Source organism: Schistocerca cancellata, chromosome 5 (assembly GCF_023864275.1).
Source record: "Schistocerca cancellata isolate TAMUIC-IGC-003103 chromosome 5, iqSchCanc2.1, whole genome shotgun sequence".
In the NCBI taxonomy this organism is placed as follows: Eukaryota; Metazoa; Arthropoda; class Insecta; order Orthoptera; family Acrididae; genus Schistocerca; species Schistocerca cancellata.
The window spans coordinates 637,343,402-637,369,671 of NC_064630.1; positions in this window are offsets into that span (position 1 = coordinate 637,343,402).

Genomic DNA, 26,270 nt, shown 5'->3' on the forward strand with positions numbered 1-26,270 from the left:
TGTTAAATGCCCAAACGATAGCTAAAGCTTCTAATTCAGTAACGGAATAATTTTTTTCAGATTTTGTTAGCACTCGGCTAGCAAAAGCAATGGTTTTCTGAACAGTAGTGTCATTTTCTGTGACTTCTTGAAATAAATGGGCACCAAGACCGACTTTAGAAGAATCCGTGCTAAGGCAGAAATCTTGTGACAGATCTGGATGAGCTAGTATTGGCGCGTTAAGTAGCGATTCTTTCAAAGAATTGAATTCCAACTGTGCTTGTTCGTCCCAGTTCCAAATAGTATTTTTTCCAGTGAGAAAACAAAGTTTTGGTGTAACTAGAATTTGCATATTCAGAAAACGACGGTAAAAATTTACGAGACCTAGAAAACTGCGGACTTGTCTTTTTGTGGATGGAACTGGAATGGCTCTGATTGCTTCTAACTTTTCAGGATCCGGCTGAATGGCTTCAGAAGAAATAATATGTCCCAAAAACTTCACCTTTGACCTACCGAATTCAGACTTTTCCAAGTTAACTGTAATTCCAGAATCTGCAAAAATACGTAACAAACTGTTGAGGATGCGATTGTGTTGTTCCCATGAAGCTTCTGCTATCAGAATATCGTCCACATATAAGGTGATGTGACGTTTTAAGAACTCAGGTAATATGGAATTTAACCCACGAATGAATGCTGCCGAAGAAATGTTCAAACCAAAAGGAAGTTTCCGAAACTGATAACAAACGCCGAAACAAAGGAAAGCTGTGTATTTTCTACATTCTGGATGAAGTTCGATCTGATAAAAGCTGGATCTGAGATCAATGGAAGACAACACTTTTACACCATTAAAATTTTGAAGAAGTTCTTCCATCGTCTGCGGCCTGTCTGTTTCAGGAATAATGATAGTATTGATTTGTCTCAAATCTAAGACAAGCCTGATCGATCCATTTTTCTTCTCAACAACATGTAACGGATTGTTGTATGAGCTTACTGCAGGCTCAATAATACCCTCGCCAAGCATAGATTGTATTTCTGTTCTAACACGGTCCCTATAATGTGCTGGAATTACGTATGGTCTAACACAAAATTTAGTATGCTCACGAACACGAAATTGGTATTGAAATCCCTTGATTGTTCCTGTTTTGTGAGTAAAAACTGTCGAATGTGCTTGTAAAATCTCAAAAAGGTCCTGCCTATCAGTGTCATTACAATTCTCAATTGTTTGAATTTTATTCTGAATTAACTCAATTTCAAATATGCCGTCGATGTCATCCCTGTCAGTACTTGCAGAGTGATTGTTAGTGTCTAGTTCCGTAGAAAATTCCGAACTGTTGTCTAACAGAACGTAAAGCCGATTAATTTCCTCATCATGGTTTGAGAGCCAGTCTTCAAATTTCAAAGCTATTGACTTACCTTCTTTCTCTAAACTTATTTCAGCATTGTGAAAGCTTAAGATTGCTTTGTATTCATTCAAAAAGTCTACTCCCAGTATAATTTCCGTCGACAATAATGGAACAATAAGAAAGTTCATAGAGAAGCTGTGGCTTTGACAAAAGAATTCTAAGTTGGTTTGTTGGCGTACATCTACACTTTTTCGAGAGATTGCACCTTGTAATTTAATCTTACGTAACGGAAGTGTGGGACAATCGTTCGATTTGTTGCATTTGCTAAAAGCTGTTTCACTAATTACTGAAATGGGGCTGCCAGAGTCAAGTACTGCCGTAAATTTTACGTCATTTACAGTAATGTGAATCACAGGATATGCAATGTTGTTATGTTTTACGTCGTGTTCCTGGAGTAAGATGTCCCTAATGTCTTCCATTTTTACGTAATTACTAGCTACGGCAGCTGCGTCGTCAGTTTCATAAGTACGTTTTGTGGCTGCCAGTGGTGTGAGTCATTGCCTATTGTCTCTTTGTTGGCGCGCGTCGTTATTGGGATTTGGAGACCTAACTTCTACAAATTCACGTTGCCCAGAGGGCCCAGCCCTGTTTAAACCCCGCCAGTTCTGATACAGTTCAGGTCTAATAAATGAAAAGCACCAGTTTGCTTTTGTTCTACAATATTATTTTTATTGCTAACCGGTTTTCGGCTTACAAGGCCATCTTCAGGCATTTACTGAGTATTATCACCAAAGAAGTTAAATGTTAGCAGACAACAATGGAAGAGAAGTAACACATCTAGAGTGAAGTAGAAACATACAGTGAGTAACATCTTTGCAATGAAATAGTAAAAACTGAACAGTACATAAATAACAATGGAGTTGACAGGAAAACCTTTAGCACAAAATAAGAATAGCATGAGGTATGAAACATGGAGAGTAATACACAACCAATTAAAAAAAGAAGAGACAGTTGTCAATGTAAATACAGAATACACGAGGAACTTAAGCCATATCAATACAATAAACAGAAATTAATAAATGCAGGAAAATTGAGGTGTTTGAGGGAACCTACAGTTTGAGAGTGTGGTGGTACAGCATTTTAACATTAACATTATAATCAAAGCAGTGGCTGTATACCAGTTTACATTAAATAAATGAGCAAAGTAAAATATGAACAGTATTTGATGAGACAACTACAAGGGGAGTTAAACATGGACAGTAATACAAGTACAAGTTAAAAGCAAACCCTTAACTATTGAAACTACAGCATATGTGGAATACAAAGGCAACTGCAACAAATAAAACAACTTAATGACTACAGGAAAATGGGAATATGTAGGAAGAGAGAGTGTGGGAAGTAATGAACAACAAAGATGATTATATGAAGTTTAGGAGAGGGGAAGTGTTGAGTTGTGTCTGGTCATTTAGGATGAGATCTGGACTGTGAGCAAGATGTTTGTTAATTTCCAGGGCTTCCAGCAGGTTGAGTTTATGGCCTTTGTTTGCTAAGTGAAGTACATGGGACACTGGCTGGTAGTTGTGACCCTCACTCAGTACATGCTCAGCAAATGTAGAGTCTGAATTCTGCAACCTCCAGCTGCATTCATGTTCAGCCAACCTAGTTGATATGTCTCTGCCTGACTGACCAATGTAAAATTTGTCACAATCAGAACAGGTGATTTTGTATACCCCACTGTTGGCTAATAACTGGATCTTATCTTTGCTATTAAAAACACACTGGGCTGTAGTGTTCCTGACATAGTAGGAAACCCTATACTTGCAGGATTTCAGTGCTTTGGCTATAGTCTGTGATACCTGACCTAGAAATGGTATAGTACACCATTTCTTGCAGACAGTGGATGGGGAAGCAGGTGGGGCATAGAGGAGGGGTATAATTTCCATTTTTGTTTCCTGTGCAAGATGTGGTTAATAAGAACTGGATTGTAGCCATTGGCTGAGGCAATAAATTTAATTGTATCTAACTCTGCTTTAAAATCATCTCTGGACATGGGGATGGATATGAGACGGTGTACCATTGAGTGGAAAGCTGCATGTTTGTGAACTATGGGGTGTTGTGAGCAAGAAGGTATTACTGTGTCTGTAGTAGTTGTTTTTCTGTAAATTTTGAAACAATGTGTGTGTGTACTGATGTCAATGGTGAGATCTAAGAAGTTTATGGATTTGTTGCCAATTTCCATAGTGAACTGGATATTTTTATGTTGACCGTTTAGGTTTTTCAAGAATGTGTTGAGTTGTCTTGTAGTACCAGTCCACATACACAGGACATCTACATATCTAAACCAGTATTTGATGTTTGCAATCAAAGGTTCTGTTTTTAGAAAATTTTGTTCAAAATGGTCCATAAATATTTCAGCCAACAGTGGACTAAGAGGGGAACCCATAGCTAAGCCATCTAATTGTTTATAAAGAGTGCCTTGGAACTGGAAATAATTCTGTGCAAGGCAGGTCTGTGTGGCCAGTCTCAAGTCATTCAATTCCACAGGATTGACATTAGACTTGTGCATCAGCTCTGTCAGAATGTCAATACATTCTGCTACTGGTATGTTAGAAAACAAACTGCTAACATCAAAGGATACTAATATATCATTGTGTGAGACAGATATACCTTTTAACTTGTTTACTAGGTCCACAGAGTTTGAAATACCATGCTTTGGTTTAAATTTAGTCTTGCTCTTAATTAGGACATCAAGTTTACTGGCTAGTTTGTAAGATGGAGCAGTGAACGATGATACAACTGGACGAATAGGAATATCTTGTTTATGCAGTTTAGGAAGGCCGTACATTCTGGGGGGCACCGGGTTCATATTAGTTAACAGTTTTACTTCAAATTCAGAGAATATGCTTCTATTACTGTCCATGTTTAACTCCCCTTGTAGTTGTCTCATCAAAGACTGTTCATATTTTACTTTGCTCATTTATTTAATGTAAACTGGTATACAGCCACTGCTTTGATTATAATGTTAATGTTAAAATGCTCAAACTGTAGGTTCCCTCAAACACCTCAATTTTCCTGCATTTATTAATTTCTGTTTATTGTATTGATATGGCTTAAGTTCCTCGTGTATTCTGTATTTACATTGACAACTGTCTCTTCTTTTTTTTAATTGGTTGTGTATTACTCTCCATGTTTCATACCTCTTGATGTAGCCTTGCCTAGTACTAATTTTATCTTATTTCAATAGTTTTGTTTATCAATAGAAACTGTTATGTAGGCATGCTATTCTTATTTTGTGCTAAAGGTTTTCCTGTCAACTCCATTGTTATTTATGTACTGTTCAGTTTTTACTATTTCATTGCAAAGATGTTACTCACTGTATGTTTCTACTTCACTCTAGATGTGTTACTTCTCTTCCAATGTTGTCTGCTAACATTTAACTTCTTTGGTGATAATACTCAGTAAATGCCTGAAGATGGCCTTGTAAGCCGAAAACCGGTTAGCAATAAAAATAATATTGTAGAACAAAAGCAAACTGGTGCTTTTCATTTATTATTATAATGTTGTTCTACCAAGAACCGACGGAATATTCTGTTGATACAATTCAGGTCTGTCGTTACGATCATATCGTCTGTCGTCATGTCGGTAGATTCCATAGTTTCTTTCTTGTCGGTCACATGGTGGAGAATTTCTCCCTGAGTCGTAACTGCATGCTGGACCGTTGCGTCTAAAGTTATTCTGTCTCCCTTGATAATAATTATTTTGGTTCCCATATTGTCTGTTTCTCTGATTGTCTCTGTGATAGTCATTACTGCGGAGAGGTGATTTTTCCCTGTAATTATTACTACTCTGCCAACGGTTGTCATATGGGTGGTGTCTATTTTGGGCACGATTTGTGTGGTGAGAATAGCCATGTCGTGTCCAGTTATCGTTTCTGTCGTCACAGAATTGTGACGGATGTGACCTGTAGTGATTGTTTTCCTGTTTTCGCATCCCGCGACTGTCTGTGTCAATTTCTAATTCTTGTAACAGTCCCTGAAAAGCTTCAATGTCGTCTTTGCAACGTCCTGCTAAAATAATATGTCGTAAATGTTCAGGCAGTTTGGTTAAGCAAATGCGGATGAGTTCTGAGGGGCTGTATGGGTTTGACAGGTATTGATTCTTGTGCAACATGTCTTCAAAATATTTCACAAGACTGGAAAATTCAGATTGTTCGAAGTGTTTCATCATCATGATGCCATGTTTTACTCGGTCTTGTGTGGCTTGAGACCAATATGCTGAGAGGAAGGCATGGCAAAATTCTCCTTCACTGTGGCAATCGTGAATGACCGATCGCATTCTTACACCTGGTTCATTCTCTAAGTAGCCACACATAAATTCTAACCTGTGCTCCAATGACCAGTTGGGAGGGAAACAATGAGAGAATTGATGGAGCCACGCTTGTGGATGAATGTCGTTGGCAGAATTCTTAAACGTTTTGAATTTACGTGTAGTAATGAACAGCTTATAGTCAAAATCATCGTGTCGGCGAGTAGCATATCGGTCATTGTTACGTCGTGTCGGCGGTTCCATCTCAAAATTCGGTGTACCTTGCCAATTTCTTTCATAATTACCGAAATGCCCTGTGTTATTATTTTGTGGCTTTTCCGTATTTCTAAGTTCCTCTTCCCTTGTTGGAACGCGAGTGTCCTCTGAAATATGTAATTCTTGTATTACCTGTGTCAGCTGATCTTGTACTTCCCGGATTTCTCTTTGGTGTTGCGTATTAATTTGATTCAGATTTTGTTTGAGTTTCCTAATTTGTTCGCTCTCTTTTGTGTCATTAAAGACTACCGGTTTTGCGTCATTCAGAATATCATCTACCTTCGCAGATAAATTATTTAGCTGATCCGAAAGTTCAACTACTTTCTCTGATAATGAACTAATTTCCTCCATGTGTCTTTCTGAACCAATTTTCAGAGTATCTACTGTGTCCTTTAAGTTTTCCTGAGTTTTTGCAAGTTGCGTAACCGAATCGGTAGATGCAACTGAGTCCATTTTAGCTTGCAAGGTCTCATGATTTTCATGAACAATAGTTTGCAGTTCTTTTATGGCTGCTTCGTGATTCTGTAATGCATTTTCATGCCGCGAAAAAATAGGCTGAAAATGCTCACAAATTTGTGTTTTTACGTCATTACAGACTTTTTGACATTTCGATTCAATGTTATGTAACTCACTAGTTAAATCTTCACGTGTTTGTTCAAGTGTGGTGTCTAACTTCCGAAGATTTTGTTCCATTGTGTCTAATTGTTGCTGTGTTTGTCTCTGGTGTTGTTCCATTGTGTCTAACTTTTGCAGCTTTTGCTGTGTTTGTCTCTGATTTTGTTCCATTGTGTCTAACTTTTGAAGATTTTGTCCCATTGTGTCTAACTGTTGCTGTGTTTGTCTCTGATTTTGTTCCATTTGTTGCATTAGTTGTAATAACAATGCATTAGTGTCTGGAATCTGTTCCTCTACTCTTTTCGGCAGTGCATTTGCACCGGCAACATTCACATTTTGACAAGCTGAAAATGTGTCTTGACTTATTTGAGAAAACGGCGAGGACGCAAAACCTGAATCTACAGTATTTGTAAAATTGTGTCCTGTCATTTCGGATTCCTGAGGCGAGCTGTTGCCGACCGATCGATCGATAATGCTTCCCTGTTCACAACCTGTTTCACTGTCTACACCATTATTTGCCGCCCACTCTATTTCCCTATGCACAATTACCAAATTACTACTAAGAACGTCTGTTAATTCACTACACAGTGGTGCTGATAAGCTACGCTCGTCGTCACTATTATTTCTCAGTTTACTTTGGAGTCTAGTGTTACGTTTTTCACACGCCATTATTGTGACAATATTTCACACGATAACACAGAAAAACACAATTTGAAGATCAAAAATAAGAGAACACATTAATATAGCACTGAAAATAATATCTAGTTAATTGCAGCTGCGAAATACTTGGTGCAAATCTACATGCATGCCACAACTGTTTTACAGTACAACAATGAAAGACTGCAACTACAAAGGAGATTCTCTCTACAATGACGCGCTAGTAATAAACAAAAGCTACACTAAATACACAAACTACAAGAAAAAAATCAGAAGATTCCAGTGAGGTATACTAGGCTAAGGGTCGACATATGAAACGTCCCGTTTGAAAAATTATACAAGACTGTGCTTAACCTGACGGACTGTGCTTCACCTGACACACAATATTCTTTAGCGCAACGCAATCTGACTTTCAAAAAATCCCTACAAAAGAATGGCCCTGACTAACATTAACCTATACCTTTCACAAATCACTTACCTCACAAAAATCTTCATTACTCGAACTACTGCAATACAGCGAGCGCCACTACTGCCAGCTAAATAAAAGATTCAAACTACTGAAGGCACTACCTACTGATAGGGATAGTTAGCAAATGAAAGATATTAATAGAGAACAAACACTGTATTTACCTTAATAATCATAATATATATAGCAGTCCAATTTCAAAACTTCCGCCATCTCTCTCCCCACATCCACCACTGCTGGCGGCTCACCTCCAACTGCGCAACGCTACGCGCTGTTAACATCCAGCTGCCCCTCTACAATGGCAGACAACAATGCAAACTAGCCACAGACTGCACACAGCACAGCCAGTGATTTTCATACAGAGCGCTACGTAACGTTGCCAATAAGAAAACATAAACAGCCTACTTACAACAATAACTCCGTATATTATATCTTAGTGAGATCAGGACCGGCTAATAACTAGAAATGGTCGTAAAATTCTGTAAGTGGGCCGTTTAAGTCCGCAGCCGTGTTCCACGCTGATTCTGCAATATCTCGATTTTCATACTTGTTCCATTCGCCAACTCTCATGCCGTGAGAAGGTCAGTAAACTAATTTATGACGTACATCTTGATTTCCCCTTCGTTAGTATACTCGTTGCCTTGCTCATCTGTCAATTTGTTTTTTATCGTCGTCTGGCTTGTTTAGTTTCCCTTATTATGTGAAATACGACAAAACTTTCGTGTACAATGTCGTCGATATTTCTTGCCCATGTTCTGATGCCTCCTGAGGAATGTGGTATAAGCACTACTATTGTGCCTTTGCTCTGTTTTATTTTTAGTATCTTTCCTGCCCTGTTTGTAGGTTTCTTGTTTAAGTCACGAAGAAGAACAAAGTAATATTCTATGTTTCGCTTTCTCCAATAAGCTTTATCTTTGGTGAACTGAATGATATATTGTTCGGCGTATCGCTGTTGTTGGAGACATCCCAGCCAAGTGTTTTGCATTACCTGTTTCACAGTTGTCTGTGGATAGAGAGACATTCATTTTCGACAGTTCAGGGCCCAAAACTATATTTTGAAAGATGTGCTCATCACTACGTTATAAGCACTGCGATCACTGAAGCTCCTCTGCCACATCTCAGTCAGTAATCATATGTTTAAAATCGTAGTTGTCATGAATACTGTCGAGCATAGTTTGAGACACACTGCTGATGTTGTATGACAGTATGCAGGAGCAGATGTATGAAGGTGTTCCTAATTTTAAGGCCTCCAACTATCAGCTGCCACCACTCGCAAAACCTAAACTTCGAGGTTTTTTTTTTTTTTAATATGCGACAGTCTATTGTCATAGGGGCGAGTCTCATATGCTAATCATAAACTGACTGAGAATCAGTACAGCTTGCCTTTAATTTCCTGCTTTTAATAAAAATAATTAACAATTGTAGTTAATAACATCAGTCATTGGCATACGAAACCATCAAGCTCTTTATTTATCAGTGGAAGTCTTCCATGAATTTTTCTGCAGTTCAGTTCAGTGCATGATGAGCCAAGCAGGACGGGTGAAGCCCGCGGCCAAATGTTAGAACGGCCCCTTAAGATCTGAGGGCTGCTTTTTCATCGCAATGTGAAAACCACAGCGTCTGCGGGGATGCAGGCAATGGGCACCTCACTATTCTCAAGGTTTTCTGACGACCAGGCACCTTTCTGCTGGTTTCGTGTATTGCTTGGCACTTTGCACTGTGTAGGCAAAGTCTGCAGTCACAGAAATCCTTAACGTGGCTTGAGGAACACCTGCACTAAGTAGGAAACGCGATTGATACTAGCAAGGATGTCTAGGCTACACAAAATTCGAAGGACCTTTGTTTTGCACTGAGGACCCACATTCCAGGAACGCTAGGCGAGGAGCAGTTAGACAGATAAACATCCTACCATGCCGTAAGAAGCGAGTGGCCTGCTTTGTGAATACCTATCTGTCGCCACATTACGTGAGGTCGATGTACCCAAACGTAAACAGTTGTAAGAGGCCTCCTCATTAGCTAAACTAACCAAACTGTAGAGTGTGGAAGACCAACATGACAATTTTTGAGAAATAGAGGAAACGACATTGCCAAAGCATCAAGCAGAGTGGAGAGTGAGAGTGAGACTCAGAATGGTTTAAGAGCTCGAAGTCCGCGTCTGTAATAATTGGATAACGTTTGAAGACTTTAGCGTGGAGGGAGTATTGTTGACTGGCTAACAAATATTTGATTGACTGATACCTCGCTGAGCCGAGCCCTTTGGTGCTCCAGAGTTGTGCTGACTTGGAGAATAGAGAACGAACTTAGACGTCGATAGAGAACAGCGATACTTGATACCATTTCTCAGCAGAGGACACACTTCTGTGCAGTCCCCGGTAAGAGAGCACATGACACTTCATTGCAGATCTCGATAGAGGCAAGACTTTACTTTCGTTCTCGAAGGAGAGCACTTGACTTTGGGACTTCAGCTGATGCGTCGCAGGCTGCTGAGTATAGTGAAAGATAGCATCGTTGGCGAGGAAACATGTGCGTTAAATGACACACAGTTTGCGCTAGACACATTTTATAATCGAATACTTGATGAGCATCTCCAGCATCATCACATATTAATCCAAAATATAAGTTTCATTAGTAATTCTTTCTTTCTTTTTGGTAACACATTCGAATACTGAACTAACCACCCCCCCCCCCCCTGCTTTAACTATCGATAAATAATGTGTAGATTTCATTACCCAATCTTTGCCGGAGTATTCACGAGCCAGATTTATAGAAACCCGTGTCAACAGTTAATTTTCTCACTTTCCTCATTGCTTCCGACCGAAGCAGAGTCATATAAAGTTACCTCATTGTCTGATGTAATGAGTAACGGTCTCTGTACAAAATGTGGGTAATCCTATCCTTTTAACAGCAGCGGTAAGCTTACGTAAATAATGATATCAATGTGGGGAGTAACTTCAGTCATAGGTTAATTTGTAGATATTGTGTGTTCGATAACAGGAAATGAAATGTTAAATGAGAAGGGGGTGATGACTTGTTAAAGTAATAATTACGTTTATACGTATATGAGGTTAGATGAGGATTTTGTTGTTTTGAGGCACGTGAATTGAGTGAGCGAAGGGAATTGATGGAGCCAGTTGCGAGAAATGCACTTCGTGGTATTATGGATTGATGACGTACTAATATGAAGTAAGAACTAAGAGATATATGGGACAGTGGCGAATTAATGATCAGTTGGTTTGTGTCTATTCATGCTGCTTAGAGGAAGGGTACTTGTGTGTTGGAGAAACCCCTTTCATTAACAAAAGAAAGTAGATTGATGTGTGATATTTCAATTTTCAGGCGCAGTGCAGGAGGATCGTGCTGATAATATACACTGAGTTGACATAAGTTACGGGATAGCAGTATTCACTTTTACAGATGGTGATAGTATCACGTACATAAGGTATAAAAAGTCATTGTGTTGATCGAGCTCTCATTTGTACTCAGTGATTCGCGTAAAAGGGTGCACGACATGATAGTGCTCGCAAGACGTGATTTTGAACGCGAAATGGTAGCTGGAGCTAGATATATGAGACATTTCATTGCGGTAACCGTTAGGGAGCCGATCGGGGTAGCCGCACGATCTGAGACGTCTTGTCACGGTCGTGTGTCGTCCTTACCCGTAAGTTACTTTAAGTTAAATAGTGTGTAAGCTTAGGGACCGATGACCTCAGCAGTTTGGTCCCATAAGACCTGTTGTGTATGAGGCGGAACTATGGGCCTCATGGAAAAAGGGTGACCAGGTTGAGTCACTCAGTTTGACTCTTAGTCTGATCACGAGGTGTGGCCATTAACTGCACGCGTTGATCACGTATGCTGACGTGAGGATCAATGAACTATACTTGACGCGATGTATCTGGAACATCTTACGTGACTAGAAAGTTAGTAGACAGGATTACAATTAAATACTTAGCTTTAATTCAGCATCAGCGGTGAACGTCGATATTGACTTTGTGCAATAATATTTACAGGTGCAGTTATAGATGTATATACTGAACTGAGAATACTTCTTTACAATTCTGATTGCTTCAGACATATAGATCAATTGACAATGCATAAACTGTATGTGGCGCCTAGCTAGGTCGTAGCTACTGACTTCGCTGAAGACTATGCTAACTAGCGTCTCCGCAAATGAGAACTCTGTAGCTATAACAAGTGAACCATTCCTATTAAAGTCGGCTGTGGAACTGGCCAATGCGCTAGCTTGTCTCTGAGGACCAGCCGAGTGGCGGCGCTCGGTCTGCTACCGTCGACACTGACGGACTATGGCCGATTTGAAGCCTACAACCTATCAAGTGTGGTGCCTTGGGGTGACACCACAAGACCTTACCACAGATTTCCAACCGTTAGGGAGTTCAGTATTCCGCAATCCACTGTGTCAAGAGTGTGCCGAGAATAACAGATTTCAGACATTACTTCTCACCACAGACAATATAGTGGTCGATGGTCTTTACTTAATCACCGAGGGCGGTGGCGTTCGCGTAGGGTTGTCAGTGATAAGAAAACAACCAACACTGCGTGAAATAACAAAGGAAATTAATATAGGGCGCTCGACGAACAAAATATATATACTCCAGGACATGAGTTCAAACCATGGTATGGAGGTGGTAAGGATGAAATGCAGAAGGAAATTATTTAACATATGAATAGATTTGCAAAATACGGTACTTTGACGCCGAGTGTTTTCGATAATGTTTACGTGGTTTCTGTTACGTTACCGAGCAACAAGTGTGCCATAATAAGCGTGATAGTTAACTAGGTAATGATAAGACATGTTTTTTTTTCAGGAGAGTATGATGCTAGACGAAATAGTAGGACGGGTTTGAGCAGTGAGTACTTTATTACCCTTTACATTTTTCTTCATAAATTCTCAAAATTCATTTTACACCATAAATTAATTTGTGAGGTACATTTCAAGTTTGCATTATACAACACAATGACCTTAACAGTTCAACTCTGAGGAGAGCCACATTAGATTTCACAACTTTGAAACATCCCCTTAGAAAAATTAGTGAATTACTGTGCTGGTAAACCCATTACGTTATCTGATTTTCAAACAGCTAAGCAAAACTGAACGTACTCAGACAATTCTCTATTTACTTATTCTGATCACTAAACTGGCACACAATATTTTTAGCGCAACGCAATCTGACTTTCAATAATCCCTACAAAAGAATGGCCGTGACTAACAATAACCTGTACCTTTCATGAATCACTTACCTCACAAAAATCTTCGTTACTCGAACTACTGCAATACAGCGAGCGCCAATACTGCCTGCCAAATAAAGGATTCTAACTACTGAAGGCACTAATTACTGAAAGGCATAGTTAACAAATGAAAGATTTTGATAGGGAACAAACAATGTATTTACCTTAATAGTGTTCAAAAGTCATAAGATATATCAGTTCATGACACCTAGTCTTACAAATTTATTTTTGCTGACGGACACACGTCCAGATCGTCCGCTCTCAAAACTCTGCCATCTCTCTTCCCACATCCACCACTGCTGGCGGCTCACCTCCAACTGCGCAACGCTACCCGCTGTTCACATCCAACTGCCCAACACTACAATAGCAAATATTCCAACAATGCAAACCAGCCACAGACTGCACACAGCACAGTCAGTGATTTTCATACTGAGCGCTACGTGGCGTTACCAACATAAAAACCTAAACAGCCTACTTACAACTAACAAAAATGATCAAAGTCAATAAGTAAATAAAAATAATACACTCCTGGTATGCCAAATTGTCTTAGAACAGAAAAGCAACAAATTCCCTCAATAATTCTGTAAGTTCTTGAATCAGGAGTATTGTCCAAAGGAAGTCAACATAAAATATTCTTTGTAAAACGCTTTGAGATACAACTGGAGACAAATTAGGCGAGGAGTTTGCCACTCAACAGAACAAAATTTGACTGTAAGGATAATTGCCCTTATATACAACACGTTTTAAAGACTGTACACACCGTCTGACAGCTAAAGCAACTCCAGCCAGTGGACCGTCTGGCCAACACTCGAGATGCCAAAACGCTTCCATGTACCACAACTGGCCAAGAATTTTAAAACTCCTCAAGTCAGATAAAATTTGTATTTGGTGCAGTTTCATTCGAAAACATTAAACAAAAATAATAATTCTGAGTAGGAACCAGTCCAAGACAAGCGGATTCTGAAACAAATATACTTTTGGTATGTTGGTATACTTTTGGTATGTTGCCACTACATGTGCCCACATGTCGAGATAACAAGTACAAAACATTTGTAGTGCAGCAACTACTGCTGCACTGACTGACGAAAATCTCTCGCGCAGAGGCAATGTAATCTCATAACCAAACTGCGGAACACGCGGTGATCAGAGATCGCATGACCGCTACGGTCGCAGGTTCGAATCCTGCCTCGGGCATGGATGTGTGTGATGTCCTTAGCTTAGTTAGGTTTAAGTAGTTCTAAGATCTAGGGGACTGATGACCTTAGAAGTTAAGTCCCATAGTGCTCAGAGCCATTTGAACCATTTTGATCAGAGATCAGCTTGGTCACGGCAAGGAATCTTTGACCTATATATCAAGCCGTTCTCTCCACTTGTACGCTCTACTGATTACGTGAGGGCGTGAGCTAACCACCACTAGTTACGGACAGTTAGAATGGCCCTGTTTGGTCACACCCTGACACATTACATTTTAGTGTAATTTCCGTTCTGACTGCCAACTCCTTGGACAGACAAAGAAATAGGAAAAGGAACTACCTCAAAATTTGATTCAACATCGCTCACATATAGTTAGGCCTTTAGCAGAATATCTAGAAGTTAAGACAAATACATCACAGCCTTAAGAAGGAAAAGGCGAAATTTAAAGAAGGCAGCCTGCAAGGTGAACAGTTCCACAAGAGCAACAGCGAACACGCCTCAAACACAGCCAGAAGGCACGTGCAGGGGCACAACAGCAACTGGCTCTCGCGCCCGACAGCCGCCGAAATGTCGGGCTTCCGCTTCACGAGGCCAAGACGCGCTGCTAACCAACACCATACAGGTGAGTTATAGGCTACAGAAATACTGAGCACATGAACAACGTTCAAAAAAATGTTCAGATGTGTGTGAAATCTTATGGGACTTAACTGCTAAGGTCATCAGTCCCTAAGCTTACACACTACTTAACCTCAATTATCCTAAGGGCAAACACACATACCCATGCTCGAGGGAGGACTCGAACCTCCGCCGGGACCAGCCGCACAGTCCACGAATGCAGCGCCGGAGACCGCTCGGCTAATCCCGCGCGGCACATGAACAACGATCAACATCTTCTTAACAGATCACAGCTATAAGCCCAAAAGTCCACCACAAAATAAGGTAGCAATATCACCCCCAAAAAACTGCGTAATGGAAATGGATCACTAATAAGGAAGTATAAAAATAAAATAATTAACGTCTCCCAAAACAACCTAGGTACAATTTACAAGAAAAATTGCACGGCCAGGTGCACATTTGAATCAAACAGGCGGAATAAATAAATGATTAAGCTTATCCCTCGAAGGGAATCCTTAGTGACTAGGCATTACAAACAGTGTTTTCTTGCATCAGTCCTCCGGCTTGAAAACCACCTCGAACCGAGTTTCAAAACACACCTATGAATACAGAGAACTCCCCTTAAATAATTAAAAAGTAAAATTACAAACCTTACAAAACGAAAAAGCATCTCAAATTCAGTGAACGAGAATTATGCCACACGGCTGGTGAACAAGTTTATAATAGTGTGTAAGGAACTTCATTAAATATTGAAGCTTTAAAAGCATAAGCTGCCAAAAATACGAGGCGAAAGTTAAGTTCCACGAGTAAATCAATCACTTTGAAACAGCTTGACGGCTTCTGGCCTTGTTAATCCACAAAAAGTAAAGGTCTCAGTGGTTCATCGCCAGCGAAGGGGCGGTCACTAATTTACACCCAAAACTTTCACCAATGAAATAAATGCAAAGGTTCAGCACGGTTGCGGCCAAGATTAACCAAAATAAATTAAAATGTTCCAGTGGCACCAAAGCAGAGTCACAGATATCAGCGAGAGAGCAGTTTTCCTGTAATCGTCCTTGAATATGCGGAAACGATGAGGGTAAAGCTGCAAGCGTCCAGGACCTCACAGCGTGGATAAACGGGGAAGTGCAAATACACTGAAGGCCGTAGAAGGACAGCGCCGATACAGCAGTGTTATTACCGCTACCCAAGGAGTGACAAGTCGATCTCGGCATAAACAGAACTAACGGCCGAAGGAACCGTTGCGCCCGAAAACCTCCGCATGATATCCTCTGGCTCCGCCCCTCTTTCCCCTTCTCACTTCATAAGCCACTGCCGGCCTATTTCAGATTCTCTCAGCCAGTGATCATCTACGAAAACTGGAAGTCAAATTCGCGTCGCCTGTCGGAGCGCCAGTGAACGGAGGCAGTGGGAAGACAGAGATAAACTGGAGCCGCCACGGCTGACGCACATGACCATTCATGAGACTAAATGTGAGACGTACTACATGATGTCCTACTTTTACATTTATGTACTATAAGACAAGAGATACCTCGGAACATTGTGCACACGTATTATATGAATGGTTTCTTTGTGTTTGACGGTCATGCACTGTGTATTCATCTGCCGTTAAAGGTTATCTACTTGCGAAGTTCCGAACATTCCTAGTAAGCACAAGTGTCCGTAGTATGGGATATTTCTTAGTGATAGTTCGTTATTTTACCTACCGTATCAGCCACTCGTAAAATTGTGTGTTCTGCTAGGTAACAGGCAACCACACACATCATAATAAGCAATAATTTCCATAATACGACTGTTGAAAATTGGAATAATGGAGTGTTCATATTCAGGGACAAATATGTGAACACGCTCGCATATTAAAACACCCAAGAAATGACACAAAACTGAAAGAGTACTGAGCCACGTTTTCCGATAAACTATTTTTAATTCCTCCCGATTATAATGCTAAAACTAAGAATTAATTCCACTATTTTCCTTCTCAAAGAATCTTCTGAAATAGTGAGATAACAGTGATAACAGCGCACGGAAAGAAAACTATTATTCTACATTGCTCGCTCAACGCGCCGGCCCGAGTGGCCGTGCGGTTCTAGGCGATACAGTCTGGATCCGCGTGACCGCTACGGTCGCAGGTTCGAATCCTGCCTCGGGCTTGGATGTGTGTGATGTCCTTAGGTTAGTTAGGTTTAAGTAGTTCTAAGTTCTAGGTGACTGATGACCATAGATGGATGTTAAGTCCCATAGTGCTCAGAGCCATTTGAACCATTTTTTTCGCTCAACGCGCAGTATATCCCCCATCCGCGAGTTGCCAGTTCACAAAATGAATGTCTATGTACTCATTATTGTCTACTAGTAACGTTTGTGCAGAAAGTGTAGACATTTTCCTGAGTTTACACATTAAACTGGAAACCCTTAATGACCTGTCTCCATACTGCATCTAAAAACTGGGGTACTCATTTAAACGCGTCATTACGCAAGTCCAGTAAAAATAATATTTCTTGTAAACTTCTGATTTCCTGGTCATGTTTCTATCGCGATAACTTACTCGAAAAATAGCACGCGACAGCAGTGTAACATTAATTATTTAGAAGAGTCACTTAAAGCAATAAAATACAGCTGAAGGATGTGCAGTTCAGTTGCAGACTCGATGGCAAATCATAACAAGAAATTGTTCCCATCGCCATTGAAACATTCAATCACTCCACCATAACGTGTGTCTGAAAAGATATTTTTGCTTGCCTGCTAATTGCTGTCCTCAGATAGCTGTAATCACTTTCCTACAGTGATATACCTTCCCTTTTTCCGCTTTTATCTGTAGTACAATTTCTGTAACTTCTTTTTCCAGCTCTATATTTACCATTCCATGACAAAATTAGCCTTCACTTCATCTGCATATTTTGTCAATGGCACACGACGATCTATCGGTCTGGTATGGATCTAGGAAACAACCGAAAATTTTTATAACGGGCTTCAATGTTGATATAACACAGAACGCAGTCAACGAAGCCTAAAAATAACGAATAGGGGAAACAATTCATATTAGTTGCAAAGATGCAGTGTCATGAACAATATACTTTTTTCTGGGACAGATTTCGAAATAGGACCCATAAAGGTCACTCAGACTCACATTTGTCGGGGTCTGGAACTCTCAACTCGTAGTTTGTTTCTAAGGGTTTACGCAACTATAGGAGAACTGTGGGCCTTCGAAAAATGAGTATGACGTATACTGTTCGAGAAACATAAATCATCTATGTGATTTTCGCGATCTGAAGACAACCACCTGCCGCCGTCTGCATAATAAGGAGTAATGCTACAGCCTACAGATCATGTAATACGCCAACATGCTCCGCTGCTACTCCTCATTGCCAATACTTCTCTCTCGCCCTTCTCAGCTCCATACTGCCTTCTACGACACCACTTGTAGCGTCCGTTTTAATTGGTGCATGAGCAGATGCGAAAACTGGTACTGAATACTAGTGCACGTTTTCCTCCCAGCTCTAGCGCTTAGTATCGGTTTTCCTATTTGGTTGTAAATCATAATGCGGAGCACATTGCAGTTAACGACTGGAATTTGGACTGTGCTATGTCTGCGTAAGCAGAAGAAACTAACGATCAAAGTCCGAAAACAATTTATTGGACTGTTCAATTAACCAAAACAAATTCAGCAAGTATAACTCCAACACAAAACAATGATCCGTCTTCGAATCACAATTACAGACAAGAATAATTTAGAAAACAACTGAAATAATTTCCTGCTAGTCTCCGCCATCCGCCAGAGACTTCTCCGATATACCAAGCCTAATGCAGACATCAGCGACAAGATCCAAGTAGGGCTGCTGGGGCAGCAGCTATCCATGTCTGCTGGCGGTCGATGAAATGCCGATGTGCGGCTGAGCGCCGGCCTTTACAGCGCTTCGGCGGATGAGTACCTCGGAACTACACTCCTGGAAATTGAAATAAGAACACCGTGAATTCATTGTCCCAGGAAGGGGAAACTTTATTGACACATTCCTGGGGTCAGATACATCACATGATCACACTGACAGAACCACAGGCACATAGACACAGGCAACAGAGCATGCACAATGTCGGCACTAGTACAGTGTATATCCACCTTTCGCAGCAATGCAGGCTGCTATTCTCCCATGGAGACGATCGTAGAGATGCTGGATGTAGTCCTGTGGAACGGCTTGCCATTCCATTTCCACCTGGCGCCTCAGTTGGACCAGCGTTCGTGCTGGACGTGCAGACCGCGTGAGACGACGCTTCATCCAGTCCCAAACATGCTCAATGGGGGACAGATCCGGAGATCTTGCTGGTTGACTTACACCTTCTAGAGCACGTGGGGTGGCACGGGATACATGCGGACGTGCATTGTCCTGTTGGAACAGCAAGTTCCCTTGCCGGTCTAGGAATGGTAGAACGATGGGTTCGATGACGGTTTGGATGTACCGTGCTCTATTCAGTGTCCCCTCGACGATCACCAGTGGTGTACGGCCAGTGTAGGAGATCGCTCCCCACACCATGATGCCGGGTGTTGGCCCTGTGTGCCTCGGTCGTATGCAGTCCTGATTGTGGCGCTCACCTGCACGGCGCCAAACACACATACGACCATCATTGGCACCAAGGCAGAAGCGACTCTCATCGCTGAAGACGACACGTCTCCATTCGTCCCTCCATTCACGCCTGTCGCGACACCACTGGAGGCGGGCTGCACGATGTTGGGGCGTGAGCGGAAGACGGCCTAACGGTGTGCGGGACCGTAGCCCAGCTTCATGGAGACGGTTGCGAATGGTCCTCGCCGATACCCCAGGAGCAACAGTGTCCCTAATTTGCTGGGAAGTGGCGGTGCGGTCCCCTACGGCACTGCGTAGGATCCTACGGTCTTGGCGTGCATCCGTGCGTCGCTGCGGTCCGGTCCCAGGTCGACGGGCACGTGCACCTTCCGCCGACCACTGGCGACAACATCGATGTACTGTGGAGACCTCACGCCCCACGTGTTGAGCAATTCGGCGGTACGTCCACCCGGCCTCCCGCATGCCCACTATACGCCCTCGCTCAAAGTCCGTCAACTGCACATACGGTTCACGTCCACGCTGTCGCGGCATGCTACCAGTGTTAAAGACTGCGATGGAGCTCCGTATGCCACGGCAAACTGGCTGACCCTGACGGCGGCGGTGCACAAATGCTGCGCAGCTAACGCCATTCGACGGCCAACACCGCGGTTCCTGGTGTGTCCGCTGTGCCGTGCGTGTGATCATTGCTTGTACAGACCTCTCGCAGTGTCCGGAGAAAGTATGGTGGGTCTGACACACCGGTGTCAATGTGTTCTTTTTTCCATTTCCAGGAGTGTATTTTCTATCACGTGGTTTGACGGGTGAAAATAGTTCTGGGATCTGCAGCGACCTCTTCCTTATGTTTATGTGGTCTGGTAGTGGCCCCTGGTGACCGCTGGTGTCTTTGCTGTGGTGTTGTTGCTGTGGTGGTTGTTGTGGCCGTTCATCAATATTGCCTGTCGGTTGTGTAGTGCTTCGGTGTGCCTGCGAGGCGGGTAACCCGCGGCCGCAGGCTGTAAGTTTGGTTGTTGATACTCTCTAACATTCTGCGTTGTGTCTGTTTGTTCTATATCATGTCTCCCTACCACTTTCGCGCAACGACGCTCTGAGCGTGTTTTTTAGGGAATTGACTAGTTTGAACCTGGGACCTGTTGCTGGTAAGGAGACGCCAGACCACAAATGACATGTAGAATTCACAAGAATTCAGTGAGACTAGCTATGATATAACCAAATACTTAATACTAACTAAATTTAGCGGAAGGGGTTCAAGGCTTTCCTATTTTTAGTTAGCTGGTAAAATAACGTCGAAAAAGCAGTTAAGTTTACCATTGGAAATTTTATTCTACTCACAAAACATTGTTTATAAATTGCACTATTGATAAAAGGAAATGTTTTAATACAGGATGGTAAAAACCAACTGCGTTCAACAAATATGTGAACGAATACTCCCTGAGTGGGTTTCCAAGTTCTACAATGGATCGAAGGATGACCTATGCCATATCACATCTATAATCTAGGTTTAAATTAAGTTTCACAAGAGAGAAAACTATCAAAATGGTCTACAGTGACCCTCAATTATCTTTAATTACTTATCTAACTTGTCATAAATTACAGTGGCTGATGTGGCTTCTCAATAACTACATAACAGAAAAATCATCGTGTTTCAGATTTTTACTTCAAGTATTACGCAAAAAGGGGGTGTAACAGAGAAGACTTCTGCAGCTTTATGCGCTGTTACACAGCATCGTGTGCGTTCATTACCTTGTCGGTGTTCGTCAGGGAGCGGCGGGCAGCACAGTCCCACTCACCTCGCCGTCTCGGAAGCAACTCGCTCCTAACTTCTCCTTACTACAATTTACCGAATTTGGTTGAAAAAAACTATCTGGCTGTGTTTTCATCTGACCAATCAGGGTCTCAATGTTAATCTTAAGCTCTGCCTACAAAAATTCTCTCTATCCAATGAGAAACGTTATACTTTTCGTGGTCGGGCAATGTTTTTAAAGTCTGCAACGTAGCAGAGACGCGAAAAAGTCTCACGCTAAAACTTGCAGCTGGTGCGGTCCTTGTAGCGTTATCGTAAGATCTATACTGTTCTTCTGGAGGGCTCTATCTTTTAACATGGGCTGGGGGGTGGTCCTGACGTAACAGAGACGCGAAAAAGTCTCACACTAAAACTTGGGGGTGGGGTGGCCCTTTTTGTGTTATCGTAAGATCTATACTGTTCTTCTGGAGGGCTGTAGCTTTTAACATGGGCTGGGGGGTGGTCCTAAGGTAACAGAGACGCGAAAAAGTCTCACGCTAAAACTTGCGGGTGGTGTGGTCCTAGCGGTTAGCTGGCGGCGTGGGTGTCCATCCCTTATCGTAGGGCCTTCTTGCTTAACATGGTTCTGCTCTCGCTTCTGTTCTCGTTTCTCCCCTCAGAACTGTGTCTGTCTCACGGTGGGAAGGTATGACATGCATTTAGGCATTCTTGTGTTAGTCTGTGGTATTCCATTTGCTCACTCGTTGCTCGTATTACTTTGGTTAATTTAATGTCACGATTTATTCAGAGCTATGTGACCTACTACTGGATTTGCTTATCATGTCAGGATTTTCATGGAAGGTGTTGGATTTGCCTGACACCTTACATATCATCACCCTTCGAATTTAATTTTTGCACTGAAGTTTGGGAATGATTGAATCATTGTCTAAGTCAGTCAAAAATTATTCCGTTATCTAAATTTTGTTGACTACTGTTCTGCCACGTTATTCTTTTCTATGCTAGTTTGTATTACTAATTTATATTTTTTATTTATTTTCTTTCTTTATTTAATTGTGAAGTTTGTTTTTTAAGACGTTTGTTATCGAAAGTGAGGAGTCTTTCACATCGATTTTCTTAGAAATATTGTTTTTATAAATGTAGTAATTAAGTGAAATCTATTCCTAACACATTTTCTAAATATCATGTACAAGTAAAATGTTTTTGTTTCTAGACACTCATTTCAACATTGTTACACTAACAAATAAGAATTATTTCCAAGAATTGCTTTGACAAAGAAATATACATACACAAGTATTGAGATATTATTCTATCAAATGGTACAAATGTTCAAAAAAAAGGGAAAACATCCAACAAGATAATTTTTTGTTCTTTGTTTTTATAAGGAGAAAATAAGCAAAATATAGTTATTCTTTTATTTTTATGAGGAGAAAATAAGTGGAATATAGTTTTAGTGTTTATTATGCCTTACTTTTGTTCTTTATATACTGTCTATTTCAAAACTAATGACTTATTTTTATCGATAGTCTATTTTTTACTGAAGTCCATAGTCAATGACTGTTATTTTGTAGTTTATTAGCTGTCTGGTGTGCTTAACTTATTTAATTTTTCATACGTTTCTTTTGCACAATTCCTACATCACATAATTTGATTTCACACATTCTCACATTCCTATTAATGTTTAAGCATGAGGTTGGCGAATGTTTTTTGCACGAAGGTGATGGACTTGAGCGAGACGGATGTGGGCAAGTATTTGATGTACAGCTTCGTTCGTCGTTACTTGTTGGCTTTGCAAGTGTGTGTTGCTGTTGTGGAGGTCCCATAAGGGAATGGAGCTGTGAGTGCAGAATCTCGTGGTTTACTGGCTTTGTATTCGTGAAAGTCATCGTTATGTGTCGCTGAAAGCGGTCGTTTTTAGTTGTAATACTTCGCGGACGACTAGTTTACAATAGGATAGGGATTTGGGAAGGTATGTCGTCTATTCTTCACCCATCTTCTTTCTTGATCTCAATCTTGCGAATCTCAACTTCTGTTCTTCCTGCTTTGTCTCTACTTCTTACTTGCTTCTTTGTTCTTCTCTGGGCAGGATATAGAAATATTTATTGATAACTAGTCGCTTTGAAGTTCTCCTCGTAGTAACAGTTTGATAAATTGTTTGTGCCTGTCATTTTTACTTTGTGGACGTTTTATTCAGTTTCGTGTATCACCATGCTGTTTAATAGCAGTAGTGTGACTTTTACACATATTTTTTGCCAATGGTGGCTTGCCCAAGCCGTCTTCTCATCGGGCCGTTATTTGCTGGCTGCACTCAGTGGGGGCGTCCCGGGGTATACGAGCGGTGAAAGTCCAGTGTTTGCTTGTCAGTCCCTGCACCGGTCCCTTCAGCAGTAGATTTACAAGTGCCTTTTGGTGGTCTCACTGTCCTTTCCCTTCTCTCGATGCTTCTGTCTTGTAGGAATCGTGTCTTGCTAATTACGTCCTTTTCTTTCTTGATACTTCTCTCATTGCAACTTGTGGGTCGTTGCATCTTGTCCTTGCTGGAGTTTTTACAATGGTTCTTACAAAAAGTTTTACTCATAATCATCTAACGTATGTCTAGTACCTACATTGTTTTACGCCTTCTTAAAAAGCTTTACAAATTTCGGCGCCCTTTCCATGTTACAATTCTAAGATATTTTGAGTCTTAACTTCCACAAAAATCCTCAAATTCGTTTTTTTTATTTTTTGTGTAGTGTTGTGGTGTATAGCATTTTAGTATTTCATGCTGTTAGACTATCTACGCCTTATCCCTTCACCTTAATCTATGGTTCTATTGGTGTTATTTTTCTTTTTGTTTTTATTGAAACTACTTTTTTTCCCACCTTCCTCTCTCTTCATTCTTCTTTCCCTGACTATCTTATCTGCAACATAATCTTGAAATATTGTGCTGATTATTTACCAGTAATAAAATTAATCTTCAAACTTGCACTGAAAGTGTTTAATACTGCCAGTCTTAGGTAAAAATACCTCTGCTTTATCTCGTAAAATACCCTCTAATTCTCTTTTACTGTGTTCCGAAATACCTCAAACTTCTTGCAATTTTTCGTCGATTTCTTTATGGACTTCTAACATGAGTTGAGGCGATTCCCCCTTTTGTGCATACCATTCTAATTCTTCATCCTCTTTATCTCGTGTCATTATTAATTGTTTGTTTATAACTGGTATTTCTTCTAATTTTAGCTTTTACTCAAAGAGAAGTGTGACATTCCCGAATGTTACGCTACCTTTCCCATATCTATTATCGCTCGTCTCTCATTTAAAAAATCTGCACCTATAATCAAATCTACAGTTAGTTTAGGTATAATCACGAAGTTGGCTTCGATCTTTTGACCTTGACTCGAAAGATTTAATCTTGTTTGTCTCGTAACTTCCGCAGCATTGTTTCTAATAGGACCTCTTACTTTAATCTTACGTGTTTTCAGAACTGGAAATTCCTCATTGGCAATACACTGCATGAATAAATGTTCTGAGATCGCAGTCAGTTCACTTCCGCTATCAATTACAATATTGACTGGGATATGCTTTACCATGGCCTTCACAATTGGTTGAATTTGAAAGGGTTGGTTCTGCTTTTCTTCTTCTTGCATCAACGAATCCTCCACTGAATCATACATGAGTCTTTTTAGGAATTTCCCTTGTGAATTCGAAATTTCTGTAGGACAAGCTTCTACTGCTACTTCTCTCTCTTTCATTTCCTCTTCTCTATTTCTTCCTTCATTTACGCTTTCTTCAACATCCTCTACTTTTTCATCATCCTCGTCTATCTTCTCCTTCTTCGTTGCTACTTCCACATAATCGCATCTAAATGCTCTAATTATCGCTTCATAACTTCCTTCATTATATACGTTGGGTTGTGTGCCCACTCGTAACTTTTTTCAGCTTCTGTCGACTGCACATTATCCTCATTGAATTCGCTTTCCCTGGTTTCCATTTCAAAATAGCTCTGCAATACTCATTACTTCGTCCTTTCCTCCTACTTTCGTTGCGCATGCCTCTGGTAATGCATCTTCCTCGTCAGTATTCTCCCAATTAATTTCGTCCCAACACGATATTGTTATTTTCTTGTCTTCGTTTTCATCTGGTCTCTGCGGATTTGTTTCTTCCTTCTTCTCTTCTCGTGATAAGATTTTTACTTCTCTGTTCAAGGTGCTGCAATTGTCCTGGGTCGGTGCGTCATTCTCTTTGGCATGGGCGCTTAGCTGTCAATTCGAACGTTTTTCGAGGTTTGGTGGTCTTACCTACACCTCTTCTATCTGTATTCTCTTTTCTTGTTCAGCTTGTTGATAGTGGTTTCTTTGTTGATAATTTGTCGGTCTGTTGGTTCTCCAGTAACCGTTCCGGTTGTCGTTATTCCCTCTGTAATAGTTGTTGCCGTCCCTGGGTGAATTATAGTTATTGCCATATTCTCTTCTAAATCCATAACCGGTTCTTTGTTGAAATCTATTGTTGTGTCTTGGTGCGTAGTAATCACATGGTACGTAATTATTGTTTCTTCGTACTGTGTCTTGTGGATTCCACTGATTTTTGCTTTCGTTTTGACGTGAGCTTCGTCTTTTTCTTGCGTCATCTTCCGAAAATATGAACTCTAGTTCCCTTAGAATACCTTTAAATGCTTCGACGTCATTGCCTCCGCGACCTACTAATGATTGTTGGTGTTTCAATGGTAGCTTCATCGCGCATAATTTAATCAACTCTCCGTCACTGTATGGTACATCTAAGCATTGATTTTTCTTTGCCATTGATTCGAAAAATTTCACGGGACTCTTCTCTCCTGAATTTTCAAAATATGAGTTCTGTAATAATTCGTACTTCACTCTGTTCTGTGCTTCGCTGGACCAATATCGTGAGAGAAACGTCTCTCTGAAATCTTCGTACGATCGGCATGTCGCTGCAACATTCTGCATGGTTTCTGCGACTGTTCCTGACATGTGTGCACATATAAAGTCTAATTTGTGTGCTAGCGTCCAGTGTTCTGGTAATCCTACTCGGAATCGATCAATAAAAGTTCGTGGATGTAATGAGTTTCCTTCTCGAAAGTGTTGAAATTTTCTGACTGTGATGAAATGATCGTTGTCGTACTTCGTCGTAGTTCCATATGAAATTCGCGATTCTTCGCCGCTTTTGTTTCTGATCATTTCTCCCGTCGTTCTTTCCGGTTGTGGTAGATCCATTGGATATTGTCCACTGTAACTTTCGCCTACCTTTGCTTAGTATCGTTGGAGTGG